This window comes from Chamaea fasciata, unplaced genomic scaffold (assembly GCF_029207755.1).
Source record: "Chamaea fasciata isolate MVZ Bird 193981 ecotype frontalis unplaced genomic scaffold, bChaFas1.0.hap1 SCAF_4, whole genome shotgun sequence".
Classification (NCBI taxonomy): domain Eukaryota; kingdom Metazoa; phylum Chordata; class Aves; order Passeriformes; family Sylviidae; genus Chamaea; species Chamaea fasciata.
The window spans coordinates 64,128,971-64,155,668 of NW_027094089.1; the positions used below are offsets into that span (position 1 = coordinate 64,128,971).

Below are 26,698 nucleotides of genomic sequence, written 5' to 3' on the forward strand. Positions count from 1 at the left end.
ACCTAAAGCCATCTTACTTGATATCTTAGTCAGCACTGCTCCACCCCGCAGAAAAGCAAACCCAAATGCTCTCCCAGTTGTTATTGTAAAGCTCTCTTCATACTAAAATTCTTTATGTTAGCATAAGTGTGCATTCAAATAAATACACACCACTCAACACCTGCGTTATCAGTTGGCAAGTTGTTGCAATACGAGTTGTAGCTTTATACCAAATCAGGTTGTTGCACTAATAGTTTTAAAACCGAAGAGTGGCAAGTGTTCAGAAGTGGCACATACCACACAGCCTGGAATGACTGCATGTGCAAAGATGACACCAAAAAACCAAAGAAACTGAAATGCTATGTACTTTTAAGCTAAATTCCAGACTTAAACGTGAAAAACTAAGCTATCAGAAGTACAGGTAATTTTCTAGAACCCAAACTAGGTGTATTAAAGATGGAAGGCTACATAACATATTCATTTACATACCCCACAGTGCATCTTCTGCAGCTCTGAAAAACTAAATCTAGTTCCCACTAAATGAAAAAAATTTTGCTACTCCTGGTACTGGTTAACCCTTTTTGAGTCGGGGAGTCTCAATCTGAGCTAATTCACTGCTCTGTAGCCTGAAGCCCCACATTTATTTGCAGAACAAGCAGAAGCACAAATTCTTTAATGCTTTCTGCCAAGATGACAGCTGAGTGGGAGGGAAAAAGCCTTCCCTTCCTCCCTCATAGGAACACCCATTCTGTTATCATTTCATAAACATGGCAGCTTATGGTCTTTGTCAAATGGACTTGCCTCTGCAGCAAAATCCAGTATTGAGTGAAATTCAGTTTAATAAACAGCATGCTTTGACCCTTCTCATATTGCATCTTCCAGTGATGTCAAACCACTGCTATACAGGTGAATATATTCCCTCAAAACTGCTTTCTATGTGCAGTACTGGATTTTCCTAATAAAACTGATACCAACAAAACACTGTTCGAGAAGGAAAAAAAAAGTCAGGGTCTCACGAAAAAAGAAGAAATGTACAGGAAAAATCTTTAGATTAAATTTAGGTTTGGCTAGTTATTTTCTATCTGGCAGATGGAACAAGATGACTTTTTTGTACTTTGAAAGAAACCATTACCAAGACAGACTTAGCAACACCTGCAAGATATTACATAAACCCACCCTTAAAAATCTATTCGAAGACTCAAATCTCTGCATTAATCCATGTAAACTATCTAATCCAAAGGACAGAAAATTTTAGTATCTAAAGATACCTGTTCAGTTTCAAATTACTTCAAAGATTTTGGACAAGATCCCTGCAGTCTACTCAGCCCAGCATCCTCAAACAGTCAGATGGGAATTTAGGTCCAGAAATTGAATTGGCAATATTTTTAATGCAATTTTTGATTCAATCTATGTGGTGTTTTCCACTGCATTTATAAAAATTCATTTTGAGACCAAATAAAATTATCGTTAACTGTTACAACCCACTACGAAGTAGTGCTAATTAGAATTTCTGAGTAGATTCAGGTCTAAATTTTTAAAAACATAAAGTACATTCCCCAAAGTATTTATCTGCCTCCTAAGATCATGACTACTTCAACAGAAAATGTGTCGCTGATGTTGTAGAAAGGAATGTGACAAGAACACATCCAGATTGTGCAGCAACAGCCAAAGTTCATTGTTGGGACTTCCCTTTCATAAGGGCTTCAAATTTCCGGTGCCTACATACATGACTGGTTAAGGGTCTTAACTCCACCCAGCTCACTGGCCAATGATATGGGTGCGTTCATGGTTCAAAGGGATTGGCTGAGGTCCCCTGTTTGAACTTGAATCTGACCTACTATTATTATACACAGGGACTTGTTTACTTCTACTCTCTAACGAGCTAGGCTGGTCAAGTTGGTGTGTGTTATGGCCAAATTACCTGTGCAGCTTACAGACCAGCTGAAGCTGTCACAAAAATGCAAGAGGTTTTCTGGTTTTAGATAGCTGGCTCATAAACGGGACAATTCTCTCAACCTTTGTAACCTCACCCTCTGAAGCAATACTCTTCTCCCTACAAGCTTTTCATTATTTATTATATTTAAAGTGATTGATATTTCATTGTTGGTCATTGAACATGCACAGAACTATCTACCTCAGAAACCCTGGGCGGGGAGTGGTTGGGTAATGAACTAAATTCTCTCTCTGGTGCCAGGAACTATTTTGGCATTACTTGCAAAAGTGAAACAATAGTGCTGCTGAGGTTCTTGGTTTCAGAACTTTCTAGTGCAAGATTTAGGCATTGACTTGTGTGTTAGACTGCACTTTTTAGAAAGGTGCTACTTTACAGATTTCATTAATGAAATGAACTGAAGACATTTCACATGTGTTTTACATAGGTAAAAGTTTCATCTCAACACAGGACTTGAATTTTAGCAGCTTCTGTAATCAAAGGTTGTCTTGTGCCTTTCAATTCTTCATGGGGAAAAAATCAACAAAGCTGAACATTCTCTTTGTTTCTTATTTTCTTTAGTACTGTGAAGGTACATTCACATCTCTCACTACCACACAAAGACCAGGTTTCCTCTGAGGCCTGTTCTTACCATGTGACCAGGACCAGTGAAAGTTTGTATATACCCACTTGAGAAAACTCATAACTTGCTCCCATTGGCATTAATATCACTGTTTTGGCCATTAAGAGCTGTAGCCCTGCATTCTCCAACAAAATTTTCTCAGATATATTGCATATTATTTCCCCAACTGTAGGAACTTCCAACTAGAAAGGTCATCAGAAAAAGGCTTGCTGAGGATCAAGAACCTAAAGGAATGCCTTTCTCATTCAGATGAAGAAAGAATGAAGAAAAGAACTGTCATTGTTCCCAATGCATCATCATCCAGAACACATGCAGTCGTCCTACAAAAACAGACAGGAATTTTCTGTAGTGAGAACAGATTTTCTACTATACTAATGTACTAAATTCCGCTTTATTTTTTTCCCTAGGAAGTTGTGCTACCAGTTCCTGAACTTGAGAAGATTTTTCCACAAGCAGTGACAAGGTCTGTCTTTCACAAGGGTCAATTAACTACCTCACAGACATGTATCATAAGTGAAATGAGAAAAGCAGAAAAATGCAAGCTTGTTTAATTATTTCATAACTAAGTCAGAGGTACAGAAATACATCATTTGCTCTTTAAACCTTTTACTACTTAATGCTCTCTACTGTTTGCCAATTCCTTACTTTTGTCTAGAAGTAGTCTGCTCTCTGGGGCATCTCCCACTCATACTTTCTTCCCTCTCACTAAGTTTCTCCATCTGCATGAAGCTTTCTTGCTTGGAAAAAAAAAAGAATCAAGGAGAAATACTGCTTCCTTCCTTACATCTGTTAGCTCTAGTGAGGCGCCATGGGCCAGTCTGCAATATTAGTCACATTTTCCAAAATCAGTAAAGCAATAATAAAGAGAGTTTGTTTAGAAAACGTTAATCCAGTGTTTCACCATCCACTCTTCTATCTCAGTTATATAATAAATACCACCTTGACACAACTTTGTGTCACATTAGTTATGATTTCCTCATCCACTAATTAAGAACATCACACTGTCCTGGCATTGTATCACATCATTTCCTCTGCTGTAGCTCTTTCAGGCTTGTTCGGTAGTTTACTGTATCTGCATATTGTAATGTTCACTTCTTGCTTCATGGATGGTGCTTATTCAATCCACTAAATGGCACAACCTTTGACGAAACTGAAAGCTGATTTTAGAGATGTGAGCTGGGAATCTTGTCATTTGTCTGTAATGTCCAGAAAGTGAGCTCACAGTGATCAGATAAAGTGACTTTCAAAGTGTAGCATACCCCACTGACCAGACTGTTTAGGTACGTGCCAACCCACTCACTCCAACTGCTTATCCAGTGAACTTGAAAACTTGTAATGGCACCTTTTAGCCCATCTGTAATTCTGTTTCAGTAATCTGTTAATGGTATTGAAGGCTGAACATCTTCAGTATAAAAGCCCTTGGTTAGCATACCTCAGGATATTTTGGAAGCATTCTTACTCTTTTCAGCTTATTATTCACCATAAAAATGAGTCATTGGATGATTTGGGTCTCACTCCCTTAAGGAATTGCTATTATACAAGCCTCTAGGCAATGGTGGCATATTAATTTTCTCCCCTCCTCATCTGGCAGACAGTTTAGTCGGTTTATTGAAAATTAAGATGAAAGGTTATTCCTAGAGGACTTTTTTTTTCATTCATACCTTTTCTCTTTTCCCCATTGGGGCCACAGAGTAGAAAATATGCTTAAAGAAAGGTAAAAACCAGTATATTTTCTGATGTTTCTTAGGAGGTGTCAGACTCTGGATCCGTCTGATGGCAGATCTGCACTGAGTGCACACTTGGGGAACATTTGCAGTGGCCTTGGTTACAAGATAAAGCCCTATTTTGCTGCTTCTTCATACTCAGCATTAACCATAAGAAGTCACAGTACTCACATGACACATGGATGACTGCACGTGCAAGTGGATGGTCAGATTCAGTTTCCTGTTACACTGTGCTTGACAGAAGTCCCTGCTGAAAGATGGATGCTACATGGTTATATAAGCTTTATAGTGCCCAGGAGCATCCCAGAATTCTACACCACTCTGACAAATAGAAGCTCTATCAGTGGAATATTTACCTTTTTCTTCACAATCTTCTTTTCAGTCCTCCCTCTGTTTGGTTTGAACCAGATGTTCTTAATTCAAGAGCTGATGTCTTGTAAGCATTCTGACATTTAGTAGTAATAAATCAGTTAGCTGCAGGTCATCTATATAGCTAAGGGTCATCAACACATTTTTTGCCATTGGTATTGAAAAGGAGTGAAAGTTAATTTTTGTGGAGTCCTGTAAGCAATGGCCTTTTCCAAAAAACATACATTAACCATGACCATTCTCCAAGTCTGCTAAGATTTTAGAAGTTCCAGCTAGAGACAAGTTTCTTAAAACCCACTGCATTACTAAAGGCTGTGACAAGGTCTAGAAACACAAAGATCTTGCTAAGTCATGGCTGTGAGTTCTCACACCATAATTATAATCTTTTGAACACTTTAAATTAAGGCTCAAGCCTTAGAGGCTCTTAGCTACAACAGGATAACCGTACCAAATCAATCTAAAACCCCTATAATTTACAAGATAAAGTGTTGGCAAGGAATCTGAGGGCACATATCATACTCAAAAATATTTAAAAAAATCCACATTTCAGTACATAAAAATAATTACTAGAGTGTTTGAAGAAAGACCACAAATAAAAATGGCTTGTCAGGGAAGATTTATGCTGTATGGTTTAAGAAGTACAGCTTAGCTGGTTTAGAAAAAGATAGGCTGTTTTTTATCACTGTATACTGAAAATATTTTTAAGTGTCGTAAGTTTAAAGAGATCCATGACCACAGATCAGACAAACTGGAAATGAATTTCCAGCCATTGCTGTGGTTAATCAAACCACAAAAGTTCAGTAGAGTAAAAGTGCAGAAAAAACACATTTAAGTAGGAATTGAGCCCACAAGTTGAGACAAGATATTTGAAAAAATACTAACTTTTACTGTTCTACAGACTCTAATGTAAGGGTCACACTGAACAATGCTAGGATCTACTCCAGGACTGAAATGTATTAAAGTTTACAGTTCAGTTAATGAGGTGAGAATTTAATTCCTTGCAGTGGGCATATAGTCATAATGTCTTGGAACAATTATAATCAAGTCTCACACCATAACACTGATTCCTTGGTAAAGTTAAGAAAGAAAATCCCCCACTCCTTTCTCAGGACCAATGCAGAACTTCCCCATTAATTCATTTCTGTGCATGCAGAGATGAGCTGCTGCAGGAGGCAGCACTCCTGCAGAAGGAAGAAAATTAACTCTATCTCAGCTGAAAACCAGGACAAGAATGGACTTGTGCTTTCAGGTAGCACAACACTCCAAGACACCTGGCCAACAGGCAGTTTTTCTGCTCACTGCCAAATTAATCATTGCAAAAAATGATTCATGTCATATTTCAGGTTAGCTTTTGTTTTGGAAGCATTCTTTCTCTCTTCAGCTTATTATTCACCATAAAAATGAGTCATTGGATGATTTGCGTCTCACCCCCTTAGGGAATTGCTGTTACACAAGCCTCTAGGCAATGGTGGCATATTAATTGTTTCCCCTTCCTCATTTGGCATACAGTTTAGTCAGTTTATAGAAAATTAAAAATACACAGCCTCAATTCAAAATATGTGTTGCTGGTGTAGGTGCCGGGAGTTACATTTTTCTGTTGGGGTTTTGAATGAATAACATCTTTAAATATTTAAATCCCAAATTAAAAATAACATCTTAAATTAAATCTTTATTTCAGTAACACTAGTGAGGTGGAAAAAACATTCTTCCTTTCATTGGAGAGGGAAGTGTTTTTATAAAAGTCTGAGAAATCTGTAACATCTTATGATATATTCTCCTGATAATGAAGGTACAGCTTACTGAATAGCTAATAGGGGATAAAAATTCAAGCATAAGATGCTCTGCCTGGTATTCAAGCAGCATGAATGCTTTTTAAAAATTTATCTACCTGCAGAGTAGAAAAGGAATACAAATTCGAAATATTCATTGTATTTCTAGACAAGCTCCTTCTAGTACTAAGTTCTACACATGTAGCAACAGTGCTCCATGATCCACGTTTTTAGGAGTCACAAAAACCTGCCCTTCGGGCCATTCATCATCTTGGAAATCATCATGCATCTTCAAAGTAACAAATCCAGCATCTGAGACTGCTACAATTGAAAATTTACCACTATCCAAGTTACTTCAGTACAGTACTCGGAAAAAGCAGTTGAAGAAAAGGACTGATATCCATGCCTAGAACAAATAAAGCATCAGTAGAGTAAAAGTGCAGAAAAAACCCATTTAAGTCTGTCATAAACTGAAAAGGGAGAAATTCCTTGATCTAGATAGAATACATATTTCAGTGCCAACTTCTCTTCCCAGCTTGAATCCAAGGTCACCAGCTACTTAACCAAATACTTAAATTCCACTGATTAAATCTTAGAACCCATGCCAGAATTGCATGACTAAAGTATATAATGTTGCAACTCTATGGAAACAGTCAGGTTAAGAGGTAACAATTTAAAAAGCTAACATGACTGGTGTACTTCGCATGTTATATTCCAATAGCTATAGCCATGGGAAGGGAAAATTTTAATTAATCACAACAGTATTATAAAAGCACTCCATCACTAAGTGTACTAGAAGATTACTTCTACTCCTAATACATAACCCAAATACTTCAATCTTAAGTGAAAAGACTGTGTTTTAAAAAATCTCCAGTGCAAGTCAGCTAGAATATCAGCCCTTAGTCATACTTGACAGAAACAGTCCTTCTCAGCATGGATTTGCATTTCACTGATTCATGACTCTCTTATAAATGTATGTGTTTCTAATCAAGTACTGAATCCCTTGCTAAAAGTAATTTGTAGTATTTTAATATTAAAACTCAAACTATTCAAGTTTAAAGTTTGCCACACAAACCCAAGTAAACTGAGCAAATCCAAGAAAACCTTGGCAAACAATATATTCTTTCTACACAAAGAAAAATTCCAAATAGAGAAGTCTTGCAGGGAAACTTAATGCCTGAAAATCAAGGTAAGCTGAGAGCTCAAGAACTTTAAGAATTTCCCACAATACTGAAGGAGTTAATTTTGTAAGCTCATGACCCCAGGTGGCAAGAGAAAGGCAGAAATCTTCAAAGTAGGTAATACTTGTTCTAACAAGGAAGAAACAACAGGAGAGATCCCATGCCATTGACAAAATCCCTTTTGTCACTCAAACAGAAAACCAAAGTCCTTCTCCAGAAACACAATAGACAGTAATTGAAATTTTCTTACTCAAGACTACGAATAAGCTGTTCTCTAGTCTCACTTTATTCTTCTGCTTTACTTGATTTGTTTTTGCCCCATCTTGTGATCAGACACTTGGAAATTTTGTGTGACATTCACATCATGGCACTCATTCATCATGTTATCACACACAGGGGTGACTAAAGTCACCTGGATGAGCGACTCGACCAGAACTGCCCCTGCATGCCTGGATGTGCACCCACCACACAGAAGGGTGGGACAGCACCTTTGACAGCACATGGCCACTCCACTATGTCCAAGCACTTCCAGAAAAGGCTGGAGTCACAACATGACTTCACTGAGTGAGCTACAAGAGCAGGGGTTTTCTAGTGTACACCTGGCTGACACTTTTCCTGAGGCTCTTGTATTTACTGGTTTTTGCCCTTCCTTTCTTGAAGAGCAAATGCTGCCAAATGACAGGCTCATGACAGCCTTATTGCCCAAGACACTGGACTACCAGTCCAAGTGCCTGGTAGTGTTCTGCACTACAGGCTATGAGCAGCAGAATTGCTTTAGCACAAAAATTGTGTCTTTGTAAGGATTTGAGGTTTCCACAACATAAAGTAGTTCTGAAGCTTATGGGGCTTCTATAGAACTGGAGCAATAGAATTATATATTGAACTTAGAAAATTCAGAACAGAGGCAAGAATGATGAAAAGCACTATCCATCCATGTTCAGAAATGATACAGTAAACTTAAAGGAACACAGATTGAATAAAATAGAGAGTTCTTCTTCAAACAGTGAACCAGGTGGCAAACTGCCCACACAATTACTTGGCATTTTAAAGAACTCCATCACTTCTATGTCACTAGTCAGAAAATTTTCAAACAATAGACACTGTCTAACGAAGTAACAGATAAGTACTTTCCAAAGCCACCCACATTCAGAGCAGTTGACTCTTAAGTCACATTCAGAGCAGTTGACTCTTAAGTCAAGAATTAACATACTGGCAGACAGCAAAAATAAAACAGCCATGGCAGCAGTAGTACCTTGAAGGTAGACACATCTTCCAGTATTTTACGAACAAGTTAAAATATTCTAAACCACCTGAGACTTCTAAATTAGAAAACAGTGAATTACAACCAGGCTTTGTCACTACAACTAGTTTCAGGTCTTCCCTGCTGCATGCATACCAGACTGTCACATGGACTCTTCACTACCTTTACATCATTCTGGGCACTATTTCACTTGTGGGAAAAAAAAGAAGAAAAAAAAAAACCAACCTGCACATCTTGCTCACAAGTGAAATTGAGAGAGTGATTTGGAACAGTATAAAGACAGTCATGGATGGACAACTACTCTTTTATGGAAACAAAGCAATATACAAATCTACTTCTTTTAGAGGAAGACAAGTTCTCTTTCTTCATTCAATTTAATTCTTTTCAGCTTCCAACACTTGAAACATTTTTTTGGAAAAAGCTTTATGAATCAGATCTAGTTCTCAAGGTCTTAATGACATTTAGACATTTAATTAGCAAGCCATCACTTGGACTGCCACCTAAAGCTTTTGTCAGAGACGTAATTCCATGCCAATTCAAACATCGCATTAGTGTTCTATTAACTAAAACGAAGCCTTGTAATATTCTGCCTACTTGATTGGACTGGCATGCATTAACACAACAGTGGAATGAATCTAACGGAATGCAAGGATATAGATTTACAGTGTATACATGTCAAATTAACAGAGATGTTCTAGGACAAAATATAATAACCATGTATGTATATTAACCGGTACTCAGGCATACTCTGTGCTTCTTGGTACCCTGTATGAAATGTCAGTGACACTCAAGTGAAAAAAAAGGGAAAAAAAAGCAAGAAGATTGACTTAATTGAAACTGTTTAATTGATTCCAAGCTGTGCCCTGAGCTTAAATCTTTCTAGAGCTCATTCTGAACATATTTAGACACTTATACATGTGAATTAAGTATCATTATTCTATGCTGTCATTTCTCCCCCAAGACATGTTCAGTACATCAGATTTCTAAAAAGTCATTAACATATATGACAATACATATAAACAAATAAGCTATATTTGGAACGAAAGAAAAATCACAGTAGCAAGTAGCAAGCAAATACAGTCACTTGTATTTCTGATTTAGACTTGTAGTTTTCACTGAAATAACAAAATAAAATGTAGAAAAATGCTAGAGCAAATGCTAGAAATCATTTGCATACATTCTGTAAGGTTTTTTGCTTGCTTTTGTGGAAACAGAGTCACTGCTCCACTACAATGGGCTAGAATTAGAGTCCTATACAATGAAATGCTTCTAGTTGAACAATTTGAATACCATGCCTGCTGGTTTTGCATTAATTGACATTTGGTGACAAGAGAAGATGCCACCCATGGAAGTGATTCTTCTAAGAGAAGCTGCTAGCACTTTCTTCCATGCCTGATAAACCAACCAGTGGCTCGTTTGAATACTGACAACGTGTTAACAAATTAAAGAGCTGAATATGCCTCTGTGAGACTTGCATTTTAAGACAAACAAGCCTGGGAAAAGTCTCTTCTTCTGGCCTGGGGACAGGTAACAGGCTGGCCCACCTCCTCTGTGCGGCCAGGCCAGGTTGGGTGGGCCCTGCTGAGTGGCCGGACCCTTCCCCACCGGGCCCCATCCCGGCCAGACCGGCTCCAGTGGCTGTTAACATCTTGTCGCCGGGCTGCTTCCCGCCCACCAGCGCAGCCAGGCTGGGCTTCAGCGGGAATTAAACATAGTATGGGCCTGAGACCAGCCATGTGGCGGGAAACGGCTGTGGCTGTTCTGGCCAGGCCCCTGAGATCCTGGCATAGCACGGCTGGAATCTACCACAGTGACTGCTTTGGCCACTGCCCCGCAGAAACCATCAATGACCCTCTGCAGGCCCCGGGTGAGATATTAACTCTTTAATTGCACAGATGAAACTTGCAGAACATTGATCCTCTCTCGAGTGAGAGAAAAGGATAGAGTGAAGACATGTGGAGAGACAACATGAAGACACCAAGGTCAGTGAAGAAGGAGTCAAGTCCCAGATGAGGGGAGAATGAGAAGATGCCTTAGTGTTAGGCTGAAATTCTTTTGTAAGGCCATGGTGATGGAGTGTGATACACCAGAATATCCTTTTCATTCATGAAAACAGTATGAGGAGATGGAATGTTCAAATTGCAGACATGAGCAAAGACATTCATGTTGAAGCAAGTAGATGTTGAACTAGCTGTGATCTCATGAGAAGCCTGAACAGAGAGAGGAAGATAAGAGTGATGAAGAGCCTCTGCCCCCAGGGAAAAACGAAGGAGACTTCTGTGCCTAGAGGTGAAGATGATGTCAGAGATAGATGAAGAGAACCTTTACTTTTCAACTGCTCATCCTGAAAACAGTACCTCCTAAGTTTGACAAGGCCCATGAACACAGCTGTGTGAACACTGTATGAGATGGGAAGGATGTCCTGATTGCAGATTTCTGGGCAGCTGCTATTCATGAAAATTGAAGGCAGGAGATAACTGTTTCTTGTGGAGAAGTCTCCATAACATAGCAAAAGAGACTCCTCTCCCTAAGAGAAATGACGAAAGACTATTTAGAAGTGATAAATTGACTTAAGTCCCAGGTTTTGTCTCTGTACATTGTCAGCGGGAAAGAAAAGAAGGTTGTGGTGGGAGTAAAAGACTTCTGAAGGTTTTATTCTGATTCTTATTTTCTTTCTTTTCTTTCAGTTCAATGAAGTTTTTTTATATCCTTTAAAGTTTTGAGCCTGCTTTGCTCTTCTCCTAATCCTATCTCACAGCAGAAAAGACGTATATAATTCTAGTAGATGCATACTTGGTGCATTGGCTGAAAAATCTCAAAGAACCAAAACCACTACACCATGGAATAAAATCCTAATACAGTAATTCTGCTGAAATACAGAGGAGAAGGAAGACTAGTACCAAGAATGATTAAAGAAAAAGGTATATAAAGAAATTGGGAAGTATTGACTTCTCTTTAGGTATTGATAAAGTCTGTAAATAATTTTTTAGTATACTGTCTTATTTTTAAAAATCAGTTTAGCTTTATGTTAAAAAGCAACTGTGTGGAAGGATATATGACCATATTTTAGATTTGCTAACCTTGGAATCTCATGTATTTCAGCACTACCTGCTGACACTGTCTTCTGAGCAATGACAGGTGACAATTGTAGCATCAGGATTACTGGCACTGAAGCTTTTACTCCAAAACTGTTCACAAATATGCTTTTGATTCCAGAAGTAAGTAAACTGTAACATAATCAGCTTTTTCTTTTTTTAATTGGTCTAGATTCTGGTGTATAGCAGGTGCTATACAGCAATTATTTTTGTTGTACAGCACCTGCTGATAGCCAACAATTTCACCCAAACTTCATTACACATCCAGGTCTTTCATGACTAATATAGAGTAATCAAGGAGACTTTACTTGAGCCCTTGGATTGCAAATTCCGTGAGAAACAGCTTAGAAACAGTAGAGATCTTAAATGTAGATCTTTCTGAGCAGAAAGTACAGATGTTGTAAACAATCTCAGTGAGAGGAGGCAGGCATTTAACTCCAGAAATCCCACTATTCAAGGCATACACAGCATTTTCTTTGAAGAATGTCTAACTCAAATACCTGTATTTCTCCCTCCACAACACAGCTGAATTCTAAAAGACACAACAAAAAAAATCCCCAACCCCCCCCCCCAAAAAAAAAAAAAACCCAACAAACCCAAACAAACAAAAAAAGTAATAAGGCATTCAAGATTACTTTGGTCTGGTATCCCTTCTATTGTAGAAGCACATCTACTGAGCCCCTTTACGACCTATGCTTTGCACATCATAAATGGGAATTTGTCACTCAAAGAATGTCTAAACATGAGGATAAGAGACACTCTTTCCTTCAGGCAAGCATTAGGGGCACTGGAAGGGCACTGGTGCAGGCCTGAAAGACAGACTTTTCTTTCAGAATGAAAGCTGATTTCCCTTAGTCATGAAAATGAAGTGTCTACTTATGTTCTTAAAGCTTTTACACAACAGCAAAATGTTAAGATGGCCAGCATTTTCACTGAAAAAAGCAAGTTGCTACAGAACACCAAAATTTCAAACCAGGAATTACATCAGCTACAGGAAAAGTACTCTTCAAATAGGCAAGAGCAGTGCAAAGGTCAACCACTTGGACCCTCAAAAGACAGTAAGCAGACTTCTGACAATGTTTCAAAGCATTGGGTAATAGAACTCACTATTTAATTGCATGGAAAAGCTAACAAATGAAGGCATGCCAAATTTCTGGTCCTAAGAACAAGCTTACACTTTTTTGAATAGTAAAGACCAACATGACCAACCATCTATATCAACGTGATTACCAAAAGACTTCGCAACACACACAAAAAACTTCTAAACGTGTACTTTCAAAGCACGTCAAATATTAGGATGGTGTTTTGGAAACAAGTAAGCATGGATAAGATGTATGAAATCTGAGCAGCACTAACCAAGATGGACAGTAGCAGTATGACACTAAGATGTCATCAACTTGAGACAGAGTGGAAGTTCTTTGCAAGATTTGCATCTGAATTTAGAACTACAAAAATAGCACTACTATGGCCAGCATCCAAGAAAAACAGCTGAGGAACTCAGAATTTTTATTCAGACACTGTACGCACCAAAATACAACTTAATAAAACTAAGAGCTTGTTTGATCAAACTACTTCATTTCCAAAAGAAATGTCTTGTTGCACAGTTTGATGAAGCTTAACCTGTTCCAAAGGATGTTAGACTTACAAAAGCAATGAAGGTAACTGTTGATGACTGAAAAGACAATCAACACTGCTGCAGTAGAAAAATGTTGCACTACCCAACAACCTCTTCACAGATGGTTCAGCAGACAAGGAATGGATTGCAACACTAAACTGTATCAAAGAACTTAGGCAATTTTTACTTCACATTTTATTTTAAGAGGCATTTAAAATGTTTCAATTATCAGTGATAACTGAATGTTTCAATGTTTCCATTAAAATGAAAATAAAATCTGTTGCTACATAACACCAGTAGAAGAAACCTTGAACACCTGTGAGGATAACAAGCAGCATGACTGCTTCTTGTAGAACATGACCCTATCTGCTCACATTCTTATACCACAGCCTCACAAAACACTTTTCCTATAGCTAGTGAATTACATGACAGTCCTGTTACTATGTCTGTTTCCAAACAAAGTTATAATTTTTTTTAAAACAGTCTATGTAGCAGGGGGGGGGAATGTTGGAAAATTCTTAAAACCTTCAAACAATAGTGTTTGATCCCTAGCCGTGACTAATGCTTAGTTTGGTACCATATAGTGCTTGGTTAATGATATAACTTTCCCAATAACTTTTCTAATTAACTTTTCTATTGTTTTAATTAATCATAAGTAAATTTCTGCTCTGTCATCTGTCACTGTAGCCAGCATTTCACAAGGTTTGTTATAGCCTGCTGTTATGGGAACAGAGTTTGGGAAAATTACTGAAACTTTTCTAAACCAATTCCAATCAACCTGGATAAGCTTCAGTGATCTCAGACCTAGGAAGAGGTTAACAACGCCTAGGAGAGAGATCTATTGCTGAAATTGGACACAAGGAATGCAGAATTTATGGACCACAAGGATATTCTGCAGAACCCTGAAATAGGAAAGTAACAAAGAAAATTCAGCAATAGTCTTGAAACCTTCTCTGTCTGGGATATAGATATAAAAAGGAGTGAAAATGTGGGCTAATTAGGATGAGAAGCAAGAAATCAGTAACCAATAGAAGACAGAATACTAACTAATGAAGATAATTACCCAATTTATAGACAATAAACATTAATTTCTTTTTTTGCTACAATGTGTTGTGAAAGATTCTGACAGTGTGTGGATGTTGGGTGGAGCTACACCCATGCACTCAGCAAACTGAGTAATGTTGACTTCCAAATCTAACAAACTGGTTGGAAGAGTTTATTTCAATGACAAGTCTGAAACAAAAACACTTCTAAAAAAATTACAAACTCAACCAGTGTACTCTCCCAAGCTACTAAATTCCAATGTCGCAAAGTAGGTATCAACATGGTAGATTTCCTTCCCATTCCATCCTACATATGCTCCCAAACATAGTCAAAGAAAGAATAATATTAACTATGCAGCGGACTTTCCAAAATGTATGTTCAGAATATAAATCATTTGTACATTAAAAAATAGTACACACTATCTGTGAAAAAAAATGTTATCCTCTTGCATAACAAAGAGCCTGCATACCTGTGAAAAAAAGCCATTTTGATAGGCAGTCCTCTTGTAATAGCATATACTACTGCTTTTTAACAGACTGTGTAAGCTTGATCTTCAGGTCCGTGCTGCCAGCAATAACTAAACCTTCCCTTTCTCCTCCCTGCAAACAAAAACACTGAAATGGGGGTCTAGCTGTAAACTCACCTCAATTTTACCTTTCTCTGCAGCACTAATTTTTTTGTAATTGTATGTTGTAATTAAGAAAAACCAAGGAGTGGCATTAAAAGCAGTATTACTTACAACAAACTCCACTGCTTGGCAAATGAATAATTTCTGAGAACAGAGTTCAGTTTCAAGCAAGACTTTTCTATGCACACTGAGAAACAACTACCTATAGCAATTCAGGAAACCATCTTTATGATGACTTGTCTAATGAATTGTAGGGAAGGAGAGAGTCTACAACTCTATCCCAACTGAGAATGACACAAATTTATTACAAAACTACTTATAAAAAGCCTATTAATTATAAAATCCAAAGGCAAGAAACACTTGTCACAACAAAGATCTCTGCACACTACATACAGTGTTTCTTAGTTTCTAGTAACATACTGGAATTTCCATGAAATTATTCCATCTCAAAGCCACATGATGTAAAACAAACAGATTGGACAAATTCCTTATAATAACTCTGATGTAGTAACACTTTGTTCCTATCACTCTGAAGTTTATTCTGTTTCTCCAAGCACAACACAAGCAGCAACATGGAATACAGATCCATTATGTATATATCTGAATATGAAGTCTGTGACCAAAGACATTCACACAACTTTGCCCAGAAGTCTTGCAAGACACTGATGTGTAATATTCACTGAAGCTATTGGGATACATTTAATGTTACAGTACTTCTTATTTTCATCTCTAGGTTTGAGTCTCATTTCTTATTTCTATAATATGTATGTATTATATTTTTACTCACACTCTTACCTTTCCATATTCCCCAAAAGAGTTACAAAGTAATACAAACTAAAATCACAAACCCCAAAACCAAACAATTCACACATTAAAAGACAAACCAAAATAAGGAGCAGGAATCCACTTCAGCATATACAATGACAGCCGAAAGTTCTACCCTGACATGCTTATTCAGGCACTCATTTGCCAGTTTTTTTAGGATCAAAGAATCATTTAGGTTGGAAAAGACCCTGAACCCTGAACATCAACATCAACTCCAATAACACTGCCTAGCCATCACTAAACCATGTCCTTAAGTGCCACAACTACATGTCTTTAAGTACCTCCAGGGACTTAGAAATAATAACTTTTTTTACAACATTGTGATATTCCATCACTTCCCCTGGGAGCCTGCTCCAACGCCTGACAACCCTTTTGGTGAAAAAATTTTACTTTCTATGAAACCTAACCCTCCCCTTGTTTAAGTTGTGATTGTTTCCCCTTGTCCTATCATTTGTTACCAGGTAGAAAGAGTTCGGCACCTCACTAGAACTTCCCCTCAGGCAGTTGTAGGGAGCAATATAGTTCCCACTGAGCCTCTTTTTCTCCAGACTACATATTCCCAGCTCCCCCAACTGCTCCTCATTTGACTCATGCTCCAGCCTCTTCCTCAGCTCCCTTGTCCTTCTATGGACACACTCCAGCCCCCCAATGTCTTTCTATTTCAGACAGGCCCAGAACCAGACACAGAACTCGAGCTGTGGCCACAGCGGTGCCCAGCCCAGGCAGACAGTCACTGCCCTGCGCTTGTTGCCCCACTAGCTGATGCCCTTGGCCTTCTTCGCCACCTGGGCACAGCTAGCTCATGTTCAGCTGCTGTTGACCCGCTCCCCCAGGTCCTTTTCCCACTGGGCAGCTTTCTAGCCTGTAGAGCTGAAGGGGGGCTGTTGTGGCCCAAGGCAGGACTGTGCACTTGCTCTTTTTAAACCTCAGGCCATTGGCTTCATCCACTGATCCAACCTGTTCTGATCCCTCTGCAGATCTGTCCAGCTCTCTGGCAGATCAACACTCCTGCCCAACTTAGTGGTGTCTGCAGAATGATTGAGGGAACATTCCATTAAACAGGACTGGTCCCAACACTGGACCCTGGGGCATCCCACTGGTGCCCAGCCACCAGCTGGATGTAATTCCATTCACCACCACTCCCAGGATCCAGATATCCAGACAGTTTTTTACCCAGTGGCACCGCACCTGTCCAAGCCATGAGCAGCCAGTTTCTCCAAGAGAATGCCATGGGAGATGGTGCCAAAGGCTTTCCTAGAGTCCCGGCAGTCAACAACCACAGCCTTTCCCTCATCCACCAAGCAGGTCACATTGTCACAGAAGACGAGGCTGGTGAAGCCAGACCTGCCTTTCATAAATGCATGCCAGGATCCCAGGCAGGCTGGGCCTGATCCCACTAGTCATCCTGCACGTGTCCCAGGATGGCACTCAGCACAATCTGCTCCATGGCATGCCCTGGCACTGAGGTCAGGTTCACAGACCTGAATCAGAAGTCACCTCACAACCTACACAGAGTCCTCAACTCACAAACTCCAGTACAGCCTGTAACACAAAAGCCAGTGGGGGCTTGAGGGAAATGCATCTCATTCATCAGCTGAATTTCAACTTACACTATGCAAATAAATTTAAATCTTACTCTAAGAAATAGCAAAGCACAACCACGTACTATATTGAGTTGTATTATTTATTTCACTTAAAGTAAGTGAACAATGAGACGAAGTAGGTCTATTTGAGTAATACACCTAAATTTCTGTAAAAAATGTGTTAAATCGGAATTTTTAACACTATTCTGTAAGAAAATATATTGCTTAGTTCTTAAGAGATTCTTGGCTGAGATTTTTTAAATAGAAGAACAGCAGCAATGTGGACTCTCCATAGCAGGGGTTTCAGAGAAGAGAAAAAGCTCATGCAATCCTGAGAACCTTTTTCCATTAATAAAGGGAAAGCCAACTCACACAATTTATGCTTTCATGATTTCTTTACACTCTTGTCACACAACAATGAGAAGTCCTAGTTTCTTTCCAGTTCCCTCCACATGCCAGTTACTACAAAAAAAAGGCCAATCCACTAACAGCCAAACTCAGCTTTGTGAAATTCAGCACATTTCAATATCTATTTAAAGCAGCCAACACTCATACCATTACCAGCATAAATAAGAGCTGTTTATTGATATCTGATTTCCAGAAAAATAAGCAACTTTCATTCCAAGAATTTAACCCACGTGTGAAAAGCTAAGACTCATGTAATGTTGGACTATGTCACCAGAATTCTGTTATAGGGTAAGAATATACAACTCATAGCTTCAGAAAAATCACTACATTAAGAAAGGCATCATTATACTAGTTTGCACAGCCTAAATTCTTTTAATTTTGAAAATAAAGTCTAAATGAATAAGGTCTCTTCTTCCATTACAGATTAATATTCTACCAGCTTACAGTTATAATGCACCCATGAAGAATAATACTACACTTGTAAATGCTGTATCAAAATGCTATGGATAGTTAAACTTCAATGTTTTAGTTCAACATTTCCATACAGAAAACAAACAACTTGTACTCTAACACAACTTACTGTTGTATTTACTTGTTGCCATAGTTTAACGAAATCTGTTTTCAGCTGTGGGGGGGGGGAGGAAGTCCCAGGGCTGCAGGGGTGGTTACCCTGTGGGGATCTGGAGGAACCAATCAATTGACACCCACTTAAAACACTTAAAAGAGTTAAATACACTTTTGTGAAACACATTTTAAAAGCAGGCAAGCCCGGGTAAAAGTGTTTTGGCTTTCAGCCTCTGAACAGTTCAGGCCGGGCCAGACCCACATGGCACCCTGCAGCCAGGCCTCGGCCGGCCCAGCACGGCCCACACAGCCGGGTCCGGGCCAGGCTGTGCCAGGCTTTACTGCAATGCTGGCCCCTTCCCTGGAAGACCGCTGGGCCCCACCGGGAGTGGATGGGCCTCCTCCCAGCAGAGCCTGCTGGTCCATTCCAGCCAGGGGGACATACTGGCACCAGGAGCAGTAATGCAGCCAGGACCAGTGCCAAGAGCGGCCAGGGCCAAGAGTGGCCACTGCCAGCCCAGACTGGGAGCGGCCACATGACCAGGACTGTGCAGCCAGGATCGGCACAACCAGCATGGTCCTGCGTGACTGTGGCTGCCTGAGCATGACTAGCAATGGACTTTATTTGCTAAGCCGCTTTTAGCCCGCTATGCTACACACAGAAGGACAAAAATGCCAGCAGCAGCTTTTCTTGTTTTCAGCACTCCGCATGAAGGAAAGAACTGAGTACAGCCGGCGGCCAGCATGGCTTGCACAGTGTCAGCAGAGACCATGTGAGTAGTGAAATGAATAAAATCTAACGACTCCAAGTTACGTATATTGTAAGTTGTTATAAGGTTATCTAAAAGACTCTGAGTTATGCACTGTACATTGTATGTTGTATTGTTTGATACGTGGTTAAAAAGGTTATACTGTTACTTAACAGTTAGTTCAAACTGTTTGTGCCGAATTTGTACCCTCAAACCTCGGTCTCCTATCTTCCAAGCTGTATATTCCCTTCTCCCCCAAACCCCAAATCCCCTTACCTTCTGTCAGGCTAGGCCTCCACTGCTCCCTGCCTGCTCGTCAATGCTACTGGCACTGCCTAATAGGGAAATCAAGAGACTCCCATGATGCTCAGCTCCAAGCAGAAGTCCAATTAATGCCAAAAACTCCTTAGAATAGCGAGCAAACATGAAATCTACACTTATAAAGGACAGTACTGTGTGAGCGGGACATCCAGCTACCTGTGAATGGTTTCTGCTTTGCTGTCACTTTCTTGCCATGACCTGGAGAGCACTAAGAAAAGGTGAGGCCCCTAGACCACAACAGCAAAGCTAGTTTCTAAGGAACCCCCGTGAGGCAGGAATCCTGACTCTGCAGCGTGAGCAGCAGATCTGCCTTGTACCTCCTCCTTAGTGGTGACCACAGGGAGCAGCGGCAGCGCGTGCCACCCCTCGAGTTCCCCCGTAGGAGAGCTGATTTCAGCAAAGGCATTTAAAGGAGTTAATAATCATCTCCTGCCCTTGCTTATTCATAACACGCAGTAGTGAGAGACATGTTGCGCAGTGCCGTTTGGCGTTGCAGACTGTTTCGATTGATAAAGCTTGAGAAGAAATGGACTTGAGAATGCCAGTTCTCTCCTGAACTGGAAAAGGGACAGAGTGAGGACACATGGAGGGAACAACATGAGACACTGAGGTCAGTAAAGGAGTCAGATTCTAGATGGGGGGGATTGGGAAGATGCCTTATTCTTGGACTGAAATTCTTTTATGAGGCTATGGTGAAGATATATTTTTGATATATCAGACTTCTTTTTCCCCCCTGTAAATTCATGGAATGCACTGGAGAGGGATGTTGCATTCTACCTACAGTCATGAGCAAAAGGCACTAGTGTTGCAGTGAGCAGATGTTGAAGTAGCTGTAATTCAATGAGAAACTTGAACAGAAAAGAGAGAGATGAGAGAAATGAGAAACCTTGCCCTGGGAATTAAAGGGGAGGACCTCTGTTCCTAGAGATGGATGAAAAGAACTTTTGTTTTTATGCTAAAACAGCCCATCTTTAAAATCACACCCCAGTAAGCTGACATGGCCCATGAAAGCAGCTTTGGGAAAGGCATGGGAGGGACTTTTCACACTGCAAATACGTTTTCCTTTCCCAGGCAGCTGGTCCACTGAGACACTGAAGCCACGAGAGAACTCTTTCTTGTGGAGAAGACTCCATGGCATGGCAAGAGAGACTCCTCTGCCTAAGTGGACTGAAGAATTATTTTAGAGATGGTAAACTGACTGAAAGTTCCAGGTTGTCTCTTTACATAGTCAGTGGGAAAGAAAAGAGGGTGTGTGGGGAAGAAGTGTTCTGAAAGTTTTATTTTGATTTTCTTATCATGTTTCTTTAAATTCTGTTTAATGAAGTTTTCTTTATACTCTTTAAAGTTTTGAGCCTTCTTTGCTCCCTCCTAACCATTACCTCACAGCAAAAGATGAGTAAATAATTCTAGTGGGTGCCCTGGCATTTGGCCAGCACTAAACCCACTACATAATTGGGGCATTGGCCAGGGATAATAGGCAAACCAAAACTGCTACACTTTATCCAGATGATAGTCTTGTCTACTGAATTTTATTACTTATCTTCTGAAAATCCATGTGGAAGTAATGGCAAAATGAATTCTCTCTGATCTCAAAAAAAAAATGTTTCTAAAATTTCTTATTTCCACTAGGGATGATTTAATAATGAACAATTGCTTTAAGACACAAATGAACATACTCATGAACCCAATTAATCTTGACAGTCGGTTAGCATATACTATCTTTGTGACCATGACCAGCAATATCAGAGGTACTGTTACAGTAGCACATGAAGACACCAAATCCAAACAAGTATTTATCTTTTTAATCATTCTTCCAACCACAGACCTCTCCCCTATCCTTCACTATCCCTGTTAAATTGAGGTACCATATTGAACAAATGATCACTGCTCAGCTACGCCCAGCTACAACTGCTGCAACTCAATGCTAACTTTCAACTAAAACTCAACAGCAATCATGCAATGACTCACGTTCTACCACAGCACACAATGATTTGCTGTTGAAATAACCATCACAGTTATTTTTAACATTGTTTTAACCAAAGTTATATTTGTAGTCATAATTCAAGTTGATTAGAACCAAAATCCCAACTATGTGAGGTATTGAAACTTCTTAAATTGGGTATGTTAATTTGAAGGATGTCAAAGTTATGGCTATGAAGTAATAGGGTTTTGCTTTGCCAATACTGGTAAAAAAAGGATTATGAAAATAATATGAGCTTGAACAGCAAACAATTAGAAGATTCACTTAAAAATCAGTTACAACTATTTCCCAACAGAGCTCACATATAATCATTCATTATGTTTAGTACATACTTTTTTAAACTTATAATGAAAACTTCTGAATACACTTCAATGATCATAAAATAATCCTGATATACTTTTTTCTTTTAACACTCATAATATTGATACTTCCATTAAAACATGAAATGTTTAAAAGTGTGTATTTATTAACCAAGGTCATTACCTTCATCATTTCTGTTATTAAATGATTGTTTTCTCCATCAATAACCTGTAAGTTCTGAAACCATACTGTGAAAATATGGAAACTTGATATAAAAAGAGTACATATTGCTTTTTAATGTCCAAATTATATTGAGACTACTCAAAGAAGAATATGAGGCACAACCAAAAACCCGAAGGACTCTTACACTGAGTTTCAGGTAAGAGTGAGAGAAGATCACAGAATTAACAGATTTCTACTGTACAATGCTATGGAACAACTTCTGAGAAGCCGCAGAAGTAGAGACAAGATGCACACTACCCTAAATCAGTGGTGTGTTTTCACTTCCCACTCACAGGATGTGTAAAGGTAGAAGCGACACAGTGGCTCATCTGGTCCCATCTCTCTTCTCAAGCAGGGTCATCATAGAGCACATCGTTCAGGACTGTGTCCACGTTCTGGAATATCTCCAGCGAGGGAGACTCCAGAGCCTCTCTGCAAAATCTGTCCCAGTGTGTGATCATCTGCACAGTAAAGAAGTTCTTCCTCATATTCTGATGGAATTTCCTGTGCATCAGTTTCTGCCCATTCCTCTTTTTCTATTACTCAGCACCATGGAGAAGAGTCTGGCTCTCTTCTCTTGACAACCTCCCTTCACATACTTACAGACATTGATGTGATTATGGTCTTCTCCAGACTAAACAGGCCCTGCTCCCTCAGCCTTTCTTCATGGTATTTCATGCACTTCAGAACAGCTTGCTAATATTTCCAAAAGCATATATCTAACACCTGTGTGAGTAATTCTGTTTACTGTCACTGAGTTGCTTGAAACACACTACAAAAGCTAACTATTAAAAAACAATTTAACCTATTTTGCTTGTGCAGAAAGAAGGAATGTTCAGAGTTCAGCCAAGATAAAGCCAACCAAATCAAAATTTTCTTTCTCAATCATGACAGGATTAAAGAAGATTTATTGTTAACTAAGGTGTTTCATTTTAACTACTATGATAGAGAGATATAACTGCCTTACTGTAGAGGTAATCTAGATAGAAAAGATTCTAAAAATAAGCTGAAAGTATTTATGAAAAGCAAATCCTTACACTGAGTTTCAGACATAAAATATATGTGCATTAAGCATACCTGAGATACTGCAAATACAAAATGCAGGTGTTAGGGTCAACAGCCACTAGTTTAGCATTAATACAAACCAAAACAGTATCAGAAACTCATACACACAGTGGCATAGTGCACTGCTGAGAGTGTTTGTTTTATGTTCTAAAAGAACTGTATTTGTGATGTCAGTTATGTGGGGAATATTTTGTGCAACAGATGTCTGGGTACCAACAGTTCACATACCTGAGCATGAGTTTCATTGCATGGGGGATGTGCAAAAAGAAGGCCAGCTGTAATACATGCTTTATGGTCAGCAGAGTTTCTTACTGTATTTCTTAGAAATACAAAACAATTCAGTAACTACATCACCATATGGTTGTCCACAATTTTTTTTCTCCTTTATGCAATCAACTACATATACACCTTTAACCAAATATACTTTTTTGACACCTAAAGCATCTAAGGAGATCAAGTACTTGCAAGGCTTTTGTCAATGGGCACAACTATGCTATAAATAGTCTTCACTGTAACTAAAGGAAAAAAACATATCAAGGAAGTTGAAGCTGAAGCATAACAATGATCTCATGATGTTCACTTTAATATTTCTTGAGTGCTTAAGATTGGATGAACCCATCTGGCATACAAGTTTTTTCAAAGCCAGTTTAAAAATGTAATATTATAGCAGGTGGAGAGGAAAAAGTTCAGTTTCTCTGCATTTCAATTAATGATGTAATCTCACTTAACTCTTGATGTAGCCTTAACTTACCAAAATGTTAGCTGTACTCCTGAAGCAAAGTTTTCAAACCTGTGCTTCTCCACCTGTACATAGAACTATCTCCTCTTGTTCAACCAGCTGGTACAAGCAAGTACACGAGAACAGATTCTGCAGAACTAAGTTTTATTTTTACAGAAAGTTAGAAGTTTCTGTGACAGCCTTACCAAAAGGCTTGTCTTACAGCTCTACAGGTCAGCACGATTATATTGTTTATAGCTGGCGGGAGGGGGGAGGGGGGGGGGGGAACACACAAGGCAGCAGCAAACAAGTCATATAGTTCAGTACACCTGCATCTTCATTTCTCTGCACTTACTCAATGAAGTCTGATGTTTAGAGAAATCGGAATTATTTCGCTTTACATGCAGTCAATTTTGGAGCTGTGAACAGCCCCAAAAGCTAAAATTACTACAGAATCTGAGGCTGTGGTCACAGACACCTGTACAAATCCACTCTTTATCACCAAAGGTCAGAGGGCATATAACAAAAGAAACAAAGCCTCCTAACACAGAATTTTGAGATTAATGACTCGTTTAATAGTGGACTTTTTAACTAAGGTTTTTGCAGGTCAAGGCCTTTAAATATCTTTTCACAGGAGACAGCAGCTCAGCTCTCCTTAAGACGCAGCCTTCGTATTCCAGGGGTATTCTAGCTACGGAGTACCTGAATGCTTTCAGATTAATTCTGAAGGACCAAACCACTAAATGAAGTCAAATTACACTGCGCTACTGCAAAATAAACAAAAGAAAGAGGAAATTAAGGCGGCTGCACTCAAGGGGGCTTTGAGTGACAGGCACTGGACCGGGCGGGGGCAGCGCCCCGAGGGCTCAACCCAGTCCCAGCACTCACCTGTCCGCCTTCCTCTGCCCCCGCCAGCGCCGCCACGGCTCCTCCGACGTCTCCGCCGGCCCGCCGACCTGTGCCTCGACCCCGGGGCAGTGAGGGGCGTCAGGCAGCCGTGCATAAGGGACAGCCCCGTTCCTTCCTCACCGGCTCCCTGTCCCGGCTCCCCGGTTCCTCATGCCCGCCGCGGAGCTCCGGAGCACCCCCGGCCGCCTCCTCCCCGGTCCCTGTCGCTCTCCCTTCCCGACAGCCACCTCCCCTCAGCCGCGGCACCGGGGCCGAGTCCCCCTCGTCCCTCACTCGCCGCCCCCGGCCGGTGCCCCCTCAGCCGCCATCTTGTCCGAGAGGGGAGAGGGGCGCGCGCAGGCGCGGCCGCGGAGATCTCGGGACCTCAGCGGCGGCCGCGCGCACGCGCGGGAGCGCGTCCCGCCCCGCCCCGTGAGCGCGCACCTGCCGCGGTGCGTCCGGGGCGTGGAGGTTCGTCAGGCACCCGGGTGCGGTCACTCAGAATCGGTCACTCCGGGTCAGTCACCTGCTGCGGGTCGGTCACTCAGGGTCGGTCACTCAGGGTCAGTCGCCTGCCGAGGATCAGTAGCCTGCCGAGGATCGGTCATCCGGAGTCAGTAACCCCTAGAGGGTCAGTCACACGGAGTTCATCACCCTCCAGGGCCCGTCACCCCGAGGAGAGTCGCTCAGTCAGGATCAGTCACCCGGGGTCGGTCACCCTCGAAGGGTCGGTCTCCCGTGACGAGCCGGTCAGTCACCCGGGGCCGGTCACTCAGGGTCGGTCTCCAGAGGCTGCGGCTGCGCTGCCCGGGCAGAGGAGGTGGGCGGCATGCCATGGTCCGAGTGGCGGGCGGCTGAGTGCCCGAGGCTGCCGGGGTTGCATCAAACACAGGTCCCTGCTGAGGCGTGGGTGCGAACAGCTCTCAGTTGTGGGAGGGACGGGATGCCGGCGGAAAGCTCAGACTGCCCACGGGCACTGTGGAAGCTGGAGGAAAACATGGGATGGACCCTCGTTATGTGTTTTTTGAGACCCTCACGCAGACAGGCAATCGGCAATTTGCCTTTTAAAGATCACAGGATGACGGGATGGGCAAGGCTGGAAGGTATCACAGAAACTCATCTGGTCCAACCTCGCTGCTCAAGAACGGTCACCTGAGTGGCACAGCATTGTATGCAGACAGTTCTGGAGTATCTCTAGGGAGGGAGACTCCATAACCTCTCTGGGCAGTCTGCCACTGGTCACACGTGGATAAAATCTTCCCTGTCAGCCCCTGTTTGTCCATGTGCTCAGTGAGCTTTGCCACAAGTGGTTCAGCTTCACAATGGATGAGGCAGCCTCTCCAGTTTCTCTCTCTCAAGCTGGGGTCTGTCATGGCAGTGATACTTTGGTAGCCACCTCCCAACCATGAGGGTGGGTTCTATGTCACAACCAGTAGTTCCACAGTTTGGCAGCTGAAGTCTCTCATCACTTGTGCCTCAATGTCGCCTAGTTTGGATGACTTCTGTCACTTTCAGGTGAAATGTTTGCATAGCCTGTAATTTTCTCTCCTATTTAGGCTCATACTTCCTGTGAAGTTACTTCATGTTGATGTAGATCCCATCCTCCTCAGTGGGAGGCAGGTCTGGTGTCATGAATCCCCAGCATCTCCAAATCCAGCCTGTGGCAGACAAGTTTTTGAGCTTCCCCGCTAGCTTTGCCATCCTTGACCACTCCCTCCTACTCCCTTCCCCAGTAAAGACTTTTGTTTTTAACCCATCTCATGAATTTTGTAACTACCTTCTTTCTTTTGATGTTTGTAAAGACCTTTTTACTACCAGTCTGAGCATCCTTTGCAA

General features: G+C 40.8%; 1 protein-coding gene across 1 annotated transcript in view; it reads right to left on the reverse strand.

Moving 5' to 3' along the window:
• Window positions 1–25,192, reverse strand: part of APC (APC regulator of WNT signaling pathway) — a 98,562-nt gene extending 73,370 nt beyond the window's left edge. The window contains exon 1 of the mRNA XM_066181819.1: window positions 24,863–25,192. The gene's annotated coding sequence lies outside the window, so the exon portion shown is untranslated. The remainder of the gene's footprint in view (window positions 1–24,862) is intronic.
• Window positions 25,193–26,698: the final 1,506 nt, after the last annotated feature.